The sequence below is a fragment of the Panthera onca genome, chromosome D4, assembly GCF_046562875.1.
Source record: "Panthera onca isolate mPanOnc1 chromosome D4, mPanOnc1 haplotype 2, whole genome shotgun sequence".
Classification (NCBI taxonomy): Eukaryota; Metazoa; Chordata; class Mammalia; order Carnivora; family Felidae; genus Panthera; species Panthera onca.
Window position 1 is genome coordinate 55,245,229 of NC_138351.1, and position 14,716 is coordinate 55,259,944.

General features: G+C 37.5%; 1 pseudogene; it reads left to right on the top strand.

Annotated features, from left to right (window-relative positions):
- Positions 1-8,863: 8,863 nt before the first annotated feature.
- LOC132663364 (GTP-binding nuclear protein Ran pseudogene) lies at positions 8,864-11,560 on the top strand (annotated as a pseudogene).
- The last annotated feature ends 3,156 nt before the right edge of the window (positions 11,561-14,716 follow it).

Sequence of the window (14,716 nt, forward strand, 5' to 3'; positions counted from 1 at the left end):
GCTCTGCACTGAGAGCGTGGAGTCTGCTTAGGATTCTCTTTCTCTCTGCCCCTCCCCCGCTCTCTCAAAATAAATAAAAATTTTAAAAAATAGAGATACAGTGTTGGGGTTTCAAAGATAAGAATAAAAACCACCAATTAAAGGTGTCAGCAAAGTCTTAGTGAAAGAGGTAGTACTTCATCAGGGCATCACATTCATTCATGCCTTGGAAGGTTCTCAAGTGTAGAGAAGAGGAGCTGCCAGAACAAAATTTTGGAGGTACAAAGAAAAAATAAAGACGAAACCCAGAGAAACAGGATGAGAGAGAAGCAATGAGAACTTTGGTTGACCTGGGTCACAGTGTGCATGGAAGGAATTATTTTTATGTAGCAGCCTCCTAACTGGTACTGTCACTTCCATGTTCTACCATCTCTAAGACATCTTATGCACCACTGCAGGAAAAGGTATCCCAAATGCTGCCTTTACTAAGTGTCCTCTCAAAACACCATCCTCACAGGGCGCCTGGGTGGCTCAGTCGGTTAAGCATCCGGCTTCAGCTCAGGTCACCATCTCACAGCCTGTGAGTTCAAGCCCCGCGTTAGGCTCTGTGCCGATAGCTCGGAGCCTGGAACCTGCTTCAGATTCTTGTCTCCCTCTCTCTCTCTCTCTGCCCCTCCCCTGCTCATGCTCTCTGTCTCTCACAGATAAATAAACATTAAAAAAAAAACTGCCCTCTCTTCCCATGGCTTATGCAATGAAATTCAAACACTCTGACACAATATCCAGGATCCTCTGTAACTCCATTTTCCTTATTTGCTATTGCAGAAAACACACCCCAAACAATCACTACATGGCTACACTATGGTAAGCAATGTATACAACACAAAAGATGGATCAACCAAGGACTTTGCTGGGAAGACATCTCTTCCACTATGCTACTCACATAAGCTTGAAGCTAAATTAAAATATAAGGTAGTTTTTTATTAAATACCAATTATTAAAATCGCCAATAATTATGATAGAAATTAATTAAGCAAATAGAAAACCAGTATATGCTCAAGGAGGAAAGTGAACTTTCCTAAAAAAAAAAAAATAACTCAATTTAACTTCATTATTTCTACTTTATAACAATTGTGACAGTTTTCCTGAATCCCAGTGATAAGCTCAAATGTTCGCCTTTGTTTATGAGCAAACGAATAATGTTTCTTAGAATTTGACTTGGTTTCTGCATAAAGGAGAAACTAAGATATGGGGGTTCTAATTCTTATCTATAAATTCCCAGGACTTCAGAGAAGCCAAATAATTGTTAACTATTTAATTTCTGTCAGTCATCATGAAAGACACTGAGTTTCGTCTACCTAGCAAGGTTTATTAGGATGTTAAATAAAAAACATATATTCAACAGTACAATTCTTTAAAAAAAATCGTTGCCCATATTAAAGATAAGAATAGGCTTAACTACAGAAAAAAGTTTTAAAAGCACAATATTTCTCCTCTTTGATCTAAGAATGAATATGAGTAATAGTTTGGGAATTACCATGGGTATTTCTTTCATCCAATATAGAAAGTCTTCCTTACACATTATAAAACATGGATAATTCACTTCGAACTGATGGTACGAATTGATACCTTTCACCTACCCAAAGCCCAATTTTCTACATTGATGACCAAAGAAATATTCAAAGACAGGTTAAAAACAAATCTTTCATTGCTAAAAACTGGGATGGTGCTAAAAGTCCACGGTCTAGCCTTTGCGACGAGAAAATATGCCCACAAAGAATCAAGAAAAACAACCCCCAAACTTAGAAATTCAAAGATATAGGAGCAAAGAGCAGATCCCAAGCCTTTCGGTAGTAATGAGGCTGCTGGCACCATGGCAGCTCATTACTTCCAGTTGACTCTTGAGTCAATATGCTGAACAGAAAGGGAAGAGGGTAGTGACAACAAACTCACAACAGTAAAGTGCCAGATGGAGAAGGCAGAGGGGACTGCCCCTAACTCTGGACTGTCCTAAAAATACAGAAATAAAAACTTCTCAGGTAGAGTAATGCTTTTCCATGTGGCATGACTGCTCCTTCTATACCTCACTCAGGCCACTACATTTTCATGCTAAAAACCTAGAGTGTATCCCCCATTTTTCTGCAAACTCACATGTACACTGGCAACATTTATTTTATGAATATTAAGTCATTACATTTAAAACCCAACAGATCCTGATTTTCTCAACCAAGTAGAATTTAAGAATTTAAGCTAAGGGAGATACAATTAGAATCCCACTAATGTTTTCTTCTTTTCTGAATTTTCACAAAGAGGACATATTTACAACCCAGTGTGACACATCAAAGCTTTTTTGACTAGCAAGACAATGTGAGCTCTTATTGATTGAATTGTTGCATGGACAAATATATATAACTACTTGTAATTATACAATTTATTTATAATTAATATATTAATATATAAGGCTGTATTAATCATAAAAAGAATATTACAAAACTATATATATATGTGTGTGTGTGTGTGTGTATATATATATATATATACATATATATGTATCTCCCAGCAGATCATTGTTTAAAACCCTGCAATTAAAACACCAGATTAATTGACAATATCATTCACCTGCCAACTCTAGGTATAAACTTGCCCTTATTCCTAACGTTTTTGCATATTCTCTAGATATGTTCCAGTTAAGTGAGGATTAGCAGTAATTTTCACAAATTCCTTCTGTTTCTTTATCTGGAATCCAAAGTTTCTAATATGAATACTTATCAATTTAAATTATGTTTAAAACATATATAAATATGCAAATAAGAGGAGGAAGCTAGCTACATGCAAAACTATGTTTAACCATATTCTACAATCTTGAAAACGAGAATCAAATTTGGAAGATCTGTATTACCAGACTTCAACTTATGACTAAGTTACAGTAACCAAAATCGTGTGGTACTGGCATATGGGTAGACAAATAAATAAATGGAGCAGGACAAACAGTTCAAAACCAGGCACAGATTCAGAGAAAACTCTTGTGAAACATAAATCTGACAAAGGACTTCTATCCAGAGAGTATACATAACTACTACCAATAAATAAGGCCAACGACCCCATTTTAAACATGGACAAAACACAAACCAAGAGTTCACATGTGAACATATTTGAATAGACAATCAGCAAATGAAAAAGTGCTCAACATCATTGGGCCTGCAGAAAATACAAATTAAAACCTTAACAAGCTGCTACTAGACACCCACTAGAATGGCTAAATTAAAGACCCTGACCGCACTAAGCACTGGCCAGAATGTGTAGCTAGTGGAATGCTAATACACTTCTGGTGGGAATGTGAAATGGTACAGTCTCCTTGGGAAAAGACCAGTCAGTTTCTTGTCACGTTAAACATACTCCTACTTTTGACTCAGCATTTCTACTCCTAGGCATACAAAATGAGAAATAAAAACATATGCTCGTGAAAAGATTTACACAAGAATGTGTATAGCAGATTTATTCTTAATACCCTAGACTGGAAGTAACTCAAATGTCCATCAGCAGAAGAGTAAACAAACAAACAGTGTTATGTTCTTACCATGGGGTACTACTCAGTTAGAAAAAGGAACAAATCACTAATATACACCAACAACATAGATGAATCTCATAAACATTATGCTGTGTGAAAGAAGCCAGTGCAATTAAGTGCAAAATGTATCATTACATTCATCTGAAGTTCTAGATCAAGAAAAATTAATCCTTGGTGGGGATGGGGGCAGTTGACTGACTGGGAAGGGACATAAGGAAGCTTTCTAGATGATAGACATATTTTATATCTTGATAGGGTTTGGGTTACATTTGTGCATTTCAGTGTCTGTAAATTTTACTTCAAAAAGCTATTTAAAAATTACAGTAATGATGAGGGGAGAGACAAAACAAAAATGACAAAAAAGTGAGATAACTCTTGAAGCTGGTGATGAGTACACTATTCTGTTTGCTTTGTATATGCTTCATTTTTTCTAATATAAAATGTAAAAAAAAAAGTCAGCAGTTTTCTTACATAGAGAATTATATTTACAAAATGAATTATCTGGCCTAATTATGTGCAATACCTAGTAATAGTCACCCATTGTAAAAGAAAACTATGTTTCAAAAAAATTAAATAATTCTTTTTTCCAAAACTTCACATGCCATGTTTTAACTGCAGGGGAAAAAAAATCCATAAAATATTAACACAGAAAGAAACATTATGCATTAGACTTACTCTGACATTGAATATCACTTCTCACAGTGCAACATGTACATTCCAGATACTGGTAAAAATCTAACTTTGTAGCATGGATTATTATATTAAAGAAAAGAAAATCATGGGTTAACAATGTTTTAATTACTGTAGATCAGCATGGGAAATCATAGAATTAGGAAGGTAGCTATGTTTCTGAAAAGGATTATGATATTAACCAAAATCCATTTTTCAAGTTACTTTGGTAATATTTTTGGCATTCATGTCTTCCTCACAGTTTCTAAAATAAACAAACAGATACTTTAATAGTGTAAATATATCAGTCTAATTGAAAGGAATATTTTTGTCCTTACCACATTTTTAGAGATTTTTCTCTGCCCCTATCAGAATCAACTGATTGTTTTAAAGCTCCCTCAACATAACTCTTTGTTATTTTTTTCTTTTTCTTATCAATATTTCTCCTACACATGCTACCATATTGATTTCTAGACTCTCAGTTCCTACTGTATTATAATTTTTGTCCTTTCCTTTTATAATGTTTTATTTTTTAGCAGGCTTTGTAGCCTATTATAATTGTTTCTTTGACAGTGACTCCATACAATGCATTCCTTAATTCTAAACAGTACCTATGCACTCACTCAACGACAATTTGCTGTATCCACATTTAACCTGTTTTCAAACAGTTCTTAAATTTCAATTGCATTGGCAAAAAACTTTCATTGTCCCTTATTCTGTATTAGATAATTGTTCAAAGAAGATCATATGTACACATGAACATCTTCACTACACTCTCTGAGTTGGTTGGTTAGAAATGATACTCTATATCCAGATGATACATAACCAATCACTGTGTGGTCATTCTGAACCAGCTGCTGAAGTCCATATACTGAATTCAGAGTACATGTTGACACAGTCCACTGTGGGGCAGAAGTGACTTCCAATCAAGCCCATCTTGTAGAGCCAGTGTAACAACCACACTATCTTTCATAGTATAAATGGGCAGAAAAGGCTAACAAGGGTCCTTTATTCCCTTCAGAACTGAAGCATTTTTAAAGCCACCACCATCCTACTTCCAAAGCAAAAAAACAAAATTATGGGGTCAATTTGTGATAGATAAGTCTTGGGCTGATTCTGTTTAGTTTGTATAATCCTCAAATATGTACCCCTTTTATGGTAAAAAGAGTGGTTATTCAGTTTTCTATCTTTAACTCCTTTGTTGTGAGTGGTGCATGTATAGAGTCACTGATAATCTCAGAATTAGAAAAGATTTGTAAGCTCTCAAGGTCCATTAGTAAGAGGCCTTTCCATTTATAACTTCCCCCATGTCTCCCAACATTTATTATTGTGAGAACACATCTACTTTGTTGTCAAAGGGCATATTTGAAGGAATTATCAACTAGGGCAGGGTTCATGCATTTAAATATTTACTCTGGACCTAAATCACATGGCACAGACGCATGAAATTTAAACAAAGTCTTTGGAAATTTCAACGTGTTGACCTAACTGTGCACAGCAAATTCATTGTTTTTTGCCAGCTCCGGAAGGCCCACTCTTACAGTCTATGCACCCAGACTGTGGAGTATTCCAATAAGATCTCCATAAACATATGGCTAGATGCTTACTTCTGATAATTCACTTATTTATCTTGCTGTCTAGTATATGTGCTGCCGAAGCGAGCACTATCTTGCTGTCTAAATGTTGCTGACATGGAGGCTTTAATTATTGGGGTACATTTTAGTCACTAGGATACTCACTTTATAGGCAATACTGAAACATTTATGTTTAAGCTAGTTTTTAGCTTAAAAACTAAGGTGACAAAGAGAGTTAGTATACTAATTAATTTGATAGTTCTTATTCCAGATATTTCAAAGATACAGGCACCATAATATAAAAATTACCCATATGGTTTTTTTTCACATTCTTTTTTTTTAAATATAACTTATTGTCAAATTGGTTTCCATACAACACCCAGTGTTCATCCCAACAGATGCCCTCCTCAATGCCCATCACCCACTTTCCCCTCTCCCCTACCCCCCATCAACCCTCAGTTTGTTCTCAGTATTTAAGAGTCTCTTATCGTTTGGCTCCCTCCCTCTCTGTAACTTTTTTTTTTCCCTTTCCCCTCCTCCATGGTCTTCTGTTAAGTTTCTCAGGATCCACATAAGAGTGAAAACATACGGTATCTGTCTTTCTCTGCCTGACTTATTTCACTTAGCATAATACCCTCCAGTTCCATCCACGTTGCTGCAAATGGCCAGATTTCATTCTTTCTCATTGCCAAGTAGTATTCCATCGTATGTATAAACCACATCTTCTTTATCCATTCAGCAGTTGGTGGACATGTAGGCTCTTTCCATAATTTGGCTATTATTGAAAGTGCTGCTATAAACATTGGGGTACATGTGCCCCTATGCATCAGCACTCCTGTACCCCTTGAAAATTACCCATATGTTGACTGATAATACAAATGAGGAAAATTGATCCTTCTCCTCCAGCTTTATTGTTTTTCTCAATATATCCCCAAGCATAAAAGTCATGTTCTGGTCTGGCTCAAGCTAGCCACAAAAGAAAATCCTGAACACGCCTTCTCTCACAAACATTAAATCTACAGCCACATATGGAACAATTTCCTCCGCAAAAAAAAAAAAAACAAAAAAAAACTAAAAACTGTGTGACTTGTCCATGTCTGAAAAATTGAAAAATTGAGAGAAGATCCACTTCAAAGGGAGTAGGAGAGCCTGGGACACAATCCCGCCATAAGCCCCTCTTCCAGTCCAACAACCCACAGTTGAGAGGCAACTGAAAACCCAGAGTTCTTCCCTAAGAAGCTAAGGGTTTGTACCTCACATCAAGAACTCCCAACTTTTAAGACGTGCACCTGAGACATGAGCCCCCCAAACATCTAGCTTTAGAAACCAACAGGGCCTGGAATCCAGGAAACCCACAAGGCCGCTGCTATCCAACAACTACTCTTAAAGGGCTCCAGTGCTTGCACTCACCTGGGCAGGGCCCAGCAGGAAGCGGCTGCTAGGAGGGGCACCTGGACTTTGCTTGTCTAGGAGCACAGATCTGAAGGGCAGGCATCTGATTTGACACACTTCTGGGGGCCTGCTGGGGTGCTCTCTGGGACAGAGACTAGCAGGCACCTTCTCCATACTCTCTGCATCGCTCCTCCCGGCAGTCGCCATCTTCTTCTCTTTTAAACCCTAAGTACAAAAGTCATATAGTAATATAAAGCCTTCACTATGAGAATTAACCATCATCTCCCTCTTCTTAGCCGTCTTTCTCCACTCCTAATTCTACACATCAGAGGCAGTGCCTTTTAAACTTGGCTATGTATAGTTCTAAAGATGGTTTTCTTCATGCAAAATGAGCTATATTTACAGCTATTTGCCTAATATCAGATTTAGATTTTTCTCCATTTCTTTTCTGCTACTTATATGAAGATTTAGATGATTTATATAATCTCAAACTCCCATTTTTTCTTAGTATAATTAATTATTTTTGATTTCTCTACTGAGGAAGATTGTATAAGAGACAGACTTTCTGAGTACCTTAATATACGAACATCTTTAATTTCATACTCACCCATGATCAATAATTTGGCTGGCGTAAGTATTCTAAGTTTAAATTTACTTTAACTTAGGACTTTGAAGAATTACTCTATCATCTGCTTGTGGAACTGATGGCATGCCCTAACTAGTGGTATCACATTGCATATATGACTTTCTCTTACGAAAAGCTTTTAGAATCCTCTATACCTGATTTCCTGAAATTGCTCACAGATGTCTAAGTTCGGGTCTTTTGTCGTGGAAAAGTCTTTCCTATTTCAAGACGTGTTTCCCTTTAGTTCTGGAAATTTAGTTTAAAAGTTCATTTTGGGGGGAATGTTTTTCACTCCACTTTGTCAGCACTCTCCTGGAAATTTGATCAGTTGAAAACAACTTCTTGGACGGATCTGTTCTATTTTCAAGGAGATTTCTTATCTTCAACAATTGCAAGGTTTCTAAAAACTTTATGCTTGCATGCATATTTTTAATTTTGGAGAGTTCTTTTGCTCTCTTTTTCCTTCTCATTACATTTTATTGATATATGGGTAGAATACAAATGTATTCTTGAATTTCTGCAGGCTGTTAATTAAAAGGGGGGAAGAGGAGGTGAGGTTGTTTATTCAATTCTTCTCTGGATCAGTGTATTTATCTTATCTTTTTCAATACTTTGAACATATTCCTCAAATACCTAATGAATGTTTATAGTCTCTCCAAATTTTAAAGAAAAAGAAAAGTTACTTAGAGTGTTTGTGTCCACAGGCATTTGCTAACAGTAGACTCACTTTAATGTGAGTGGCCAATAAATGGGCAGCTTGTTGGGGAATCCCTTCTAGGGTGAACGTATATGAGAAGTAGAAGAATGATTTCCAAGGATGTCCATATCCTAAGCTTCAGAACCTGTGAATGTGTTTGGTTACTTGGCAAAGGGGAATTAAGGTTGTAGACTGAAGTTTGCGAATTAGCCTCCATTAACACAAGGAGATTATCCTGGATTATTCTAGTGAACCCAGAGTATTCACAAGGGTCGGTAAAAGTGGAAGAGTGAATTGAAAAAGAAACCCAGAGGATGACAGTATAAAAAGTACTCTGCTGACCGTTGCTGGCTGTAAAGATGGAAAAGGTGCTGGTGGGACAAGAAAAGCGGGCAGCCTCTACAAACTGGAAAAGGTAAGGAAATGTGTTCTCCCCTTAAGCCTCCAGAAAGGAACCCAGTTCTGCAGACGTCCTGCAGACGGCCCACTGAGACCCATGTTGGATGTCTAACCCACAAAACTGTAAAATAATAAATTTGTATCATTTTAAATCACCCTATTTGTGGTAATTTGACACAGCAGCAATTGTAAACTAGTACAGATTTTGGTACTCAGAGTAGGGTGCTACTATAACAATACCTAAATAAACGGAAGGGGCTCTAGAATTGGTTGGGAAGTGGCAGAGGCTGGAAGAATTTTGAGGAGCATGATAGAAAAAGCCTAGAGGGACTTAAGCAGACCATTAGTAGAAATATGGGTAATAATGATTCAAAAGGGAGTGAGGAGCATGGTAGAGAAGACAGATATCACTTTGGAGAATCCTTAAATCATAAACAGACTGTTGGTAGATATATTATAGACATTAAAGATACTGCTGGTGAAAACTTCGAAGAAAATGAGCTACATGTTATTTGAAACTTTCAGCTCCTTTATTATTTCTTTTCATGAGTAGAGTTTCATCCTCTGAGTAGAATACAATGTGTTCCTGAATTTTTGTAGGCCATTAAAAGGGATAGGAGGCTAAGGAGATTGTTTAATTCCACTTCCTCAAGGGTCACTTTTTCGTTTATCTTGTTCTTTCCTTACTTTGCAGACTTTCCTCAATTGTCTAGGAAAGAGGATCCTTGTAACAGAGTGGCAGAGAGCTTAGCAGAATTGTGTCCCGAAGTTCTGTAAAAGCAGAACTTTTAAGCGATAAATTTAGATATTTAGTGGAGGAGATTCCAAGCCAAGTGTTAAAGGTGTGAATAGGTTTTTTCTTGCTTTTCATTAGAAAATGTGAGAGCAAAGGGAGAAATGCAGCAAAGAACTGTTTAAAAGGAATCAGAACTTGACACTTTGGGAAACTCTCAGCCTATTCGATTGCAAAAGATACACTTTGGGAAACTCGGCCTATTCGATTGCGAAAGATGCTGAAATTAAGAGACCACTCCCAGGAAATCCCACTCTAGAGAAACAGTTCAGACTGTCACTGAATAGTTTCGTTGATAACTGAGAAAAATCAGTAGAGAATTCAGACACACCAAATATTAAGCATGCACCTCACAGATCCCCTCAGCCAGCTAAGCAGAAGCTACAACAGACATGGAAATATCCAGGGAGATGTATGAAAGAGAGTCTTTTGCTAGTGAAGTGAATTCTAAGACATACATGAGTGAACAAGGTTCTTGAAAATGTTTGCCAGCAGAGCACTACCTGCTTGGACTGAAAGAGACAGAGAGAAGATAAAATGAAAGAGCGGTTTTAAAAATTATCACTAATAATACAATGCAAATTGTCCTGAAGCCAAATTTATTCATTGACCTGTATCTTCAGATCCAGGTTTAGTATTTTTGTCAAGACTGCTTCATAGAATATATTGTATATTTCCACCACAAGATGAATATTGCCTAATTGTCTCTTTTTCGTTTTTGTTTTTAAGGGTTTTTTTTTTTGGGGGGGGGGGAGGGGACAGAGGGAGAGATTCCCAAACAGGTTCCACACTGTCAGCACAGAGCCCGATGCAGGGCTCAAGCCCACAGATAGTAATATCATGACCTAAGCCAAAATCAAGAGCTGGACACTTTACCAATGGAGCCATCCAGTCTTGTTTTTGTACGTGATGTCACTAGCAACTGATGATTGTTGCCTAGATCCACTAATTCATTAGGAGTTGCAAAGTAACTCAGAATACTGACTCTTCCATTTCTTCATTTACTAGCTTTATTGCTTATGGCTGCTGAATATATTTTTCAAAAAGGTAAAATGACTTTCACGCAAATTTAACATAAATATATGTCTAGGATTTTACTCAACTCATTAATTAATGAGAAAAACAGTAAGATATAAAGAGTGGTTTAGCCTCAGTCAGATGGGCCGGAGACACTTCTGGAAGCCACAGCATAGTGGCTGCCCGAGGAGAACCCCAAGTCCAGTTCAAACTTGAATTGTTTGGCGATGGTGGTATTGGAAAAGCTCCATTTGTAAAATGTCTTCTGACTGGTGAATTTGAAAAGAAATATGAAGCCACCTTGGGTGCTGAAGTCCACTCCCTTGTGTTCCATACCAACAGATAAGATACCAATTGATAAGATCAATATATGGGATACGGCTGGTTCTGAGAAATTTGGTGGGCTGAAAGATATAGGACATCCAAGCCCGGCGTGCCATTATAACATTTAGTGTAATACCACGGGTTACTTATAAGAATGTGCCTAACTGGCACAGAGATCTGGTATGAGTATCTGAAAACATCCACACTGTGCTGTGTGGCAACAAAGTAGGTGTTCAGGACAGGAAAGCTAAGGCAAAAATCTATCGTCTTCCGCTGAAAGAAGAACCTTCAGTACTATGACATTTCTGCCAAAAGTAACTACAACTTTGAAAAGCCCTTCCTGTGGCTTGCCAGAAAACTAATTGGAGACCCTGACTTGAAGTTTGTCACCATGCTTGCTCTTGCCCCACCGGAGATTGTCATGGACCCAGCTCTGGCAGCACAGTATGAACAAGATCTAGAGGTTGCTCAGACAACTGCTGTCTCAGCTGAGGATGAGAATCTGTGAGAAAGTGCAGCATCTAGTTCTATAGGCAACTGTCCTGTGATGTCAGTGGCACAGCGTGTTTGCCACTTTATTACATAGCTGAGCAGAACAGGTGCTTAATCTCTGGGATCCCGAAGGAGATGAATAGGCTTCAGAGTGAATGTGACAGCTTAAAAAGTACCTTCAGTTGTTGGACTTGTGTATTTTAGCTGTTTTGGAACACAGTTGTTTCCTTCCTGAGTTGCAAATAGAAGACTGTTACAGTCACATCACAGAAAAAGAACATTTTGAGGTGCTAAGAATTTACCGTCAATTTAATAAAGGAATGTTAGAGGCAGTTTGTTAGATTATATACCAACTGGTTGGTGTTTTATGTTTAGGGTTATCTTTTCCACTGGATAGAAATAATGTGTTCATCTACTAGACAAAAATCTACAGGATAATATGTACTTAATATGTAACTTCACTAAGCCTATAATCTTTGATCAATAGGCTTAACGTTGTCCAGCTTTGTGTATCTTTTTAAAGGTAATCTTTTCCTCATCAACTGTTTGGTCACTACGAAGTACAGTTCTCATAGACAAGCCAGGTTAAATCCTGGGTTCTTTCCTGTAATTCCTTCACACTCTCCTTTTCAGATTCCTCATTTCTCCAACCGTATTCAAAACAATGAGCTTCTTTAAAAAAATATATTATTAGGACCTCATGGATTTCAACATATTTGATGGTGTTTCAACCCATCGCAGTTATTATCCACATGTTTTTAGCCATCTACTTTTTAAATAAGTAGAAGCATATTGAACATATTTTTCAAAGACATTAAAAAAGAAAAAGCTAGCAAAAGATTCATGTGAAAAGAACCAATGCAAATTGGTCAGTAAGAGGGATCTTGTAAATCTTCAGTGTGCTTGTGGAAACTATAGTTCTATGGAGAAATGGATAGCATGGAGAACATAATAAACAGAGGTAATATTATGAGGAGGAAAATCAGAAAAATCTCAGGTCCCTCAAATTTCACAGTAAAATTAAATGCAACCAAAGTGTTGTCCTAGAAAATTGCATCCTTAATACTTGAAATGAACAGAACCAAACCTTCATATGTGACTGTGAATACCAATTTTTTGATTAGTCACTTTGGCACTTGTGCGCAGATTATTAAAATCAGTATCATACAGTAAATATGAATTTCCTTTTATACACTGCATGATCCCTGTTAGCTTTCTAACTCAAGTTCCTTAGGAAGAAACTTCACTAATCTAGCACTGAATTGGGTTTTGAAGCCAATCTTTTACACAGCAATAGCTCCTTTTGCAAAATAATTTAATTACAGAAATGTGACACACATGAGCATGTTTGTAATGATTAATGAATCACTTCATAAAAAGTGAATTTCCAATGAGCTGAAAAATTTATGTATCAATTAAAACTCAAGAAAATAAGTGTATTAAATATTTTTACTGAGCTAAATTAATCACTAGTTATTTTTAAATAAATATTTTTAATGACATGGAGAGTTAAGAATTTTAAAGCCATGAACAATGGTCTACGGTTGCTATCCTTACCTGAAATACTTCTCTAAATTAATTGCAATCACTGTAAATATGTTTCCCAAACTCATGCAGGGCTCCAAGTTGCCTTTCTTGTTCCTTACTTTTTAATTGTTTGGGATGAGCTGAGAGGCAGCACTCTGTCCCCCTTAAACCATTAAATTCATAGTTTTTCCTGTTGGAGTCAGAGTTGAGTTCCTTCAGCTGTTTTCCCCTCCCCACCCCCCCCTTCCCCAGCCGCTGCAGAAACTTCTACTTCTTTGGGGTAAATAAGTTCTAAAATTTTTTCCTGACACTTAAATTCTTCTGGGGAAATAGTGTAGATAACACTGTATAGGATGTTAAGCTGTGAAACACTAATGTGTCTAAATATAAGCTGCCTTGTGAGAGTGTCACAGTGAGTCTCAGATGACCGAGGATAACTGAGATGTGTGTCATCGAAATGCCATTTTTACTTGTGGGACATAGTTTTAATATGCCTCTTTAATTTGCGTATCAAAATCTTACATGTATATATACATATGTATTTATTTAAAATGCTCTAATTTACACTGAAAGCCAGCATTAGTTTATTAGAACCTTACAGAACAGTCTGTCCATTTTTACTGTAGAGATTCTTCACCTGGATTCAGGAATATCACAATCCTTTGGAATGCTTTTTACCTCTTGCATAATTCCTTTTCACTCTCCTTATCAGATTCCTCATTTATTGAATCTCTAAATACCAGGCTGCTCCAGGACTCACCTTTTGGATCTGCTCTCTTTTCTGTCTAGACTCAATCCCTTAGTGATCTCATCCTACATCAGGGTTCAAAAGCCATCTCTACACAGGTAACTTTCAATTTTAGATCTGCAGCTCAGCTCTCTCCCCTGAACTTCAAGAGAATATATTCAAAGGCCACTCCATTACTGAAGTGTCTCAGGCCACAAATGTAGGCACCCCCTACATGTCTTCACACCTTCACCCCACATTGTGTTCAGTAGTAAACTGAGTAGGCTCTCATTTGAAAATGTCCATAATTCAAACACTTCTCCCCACCTCCACTGCCATCAGCCTGGACCAAGTCATCATCATATCTCCCTGGAATATGGCATGGCCTTGTATCTGATACATCAGGCAATCCTAGGCAGAAAACAGACGACAAATATGAATAATTAAGAAGGATTTAGTAAAGGAACTATTTACAAAGGCCAAGGAGCTGCTACAGGAAATGAGAGAAGCAGCTGCATGGAGAGAGGCACCAGAAGGAACTGTGGCCCTGGTAGATGGACAGGAACAACCAATGCGGACCTGAGCCAGCAAGAGAAGAGCATAAGAAAGAGATAAATCTTACTCTCTTCCCAGTCCCTGTGCGCGCCCCCCCCCCCCCACCATGAGTGTCTCTCATTAGTTGAGCCCCATGCAAGCCAGACTCAAAGAAGCCAATCAGTGGTTAATATATACCATCGAGGTTACCCCTGCAGGGCACAGGGCAGAAAAAGAAGGCTGGAGAGTGACGTCCACTGCTATTCTCCCTTGCTTCTGCCCTCGCTCCTTTTTTTTTTTTTTTAAGCACACAGCCAGAGTGGTTTTGTGAAAACATAAGACAGACCTTGTCAGATGCCTGCCTCAAGTTCCCAGTGATTGTCTACGATTTTCTATAGC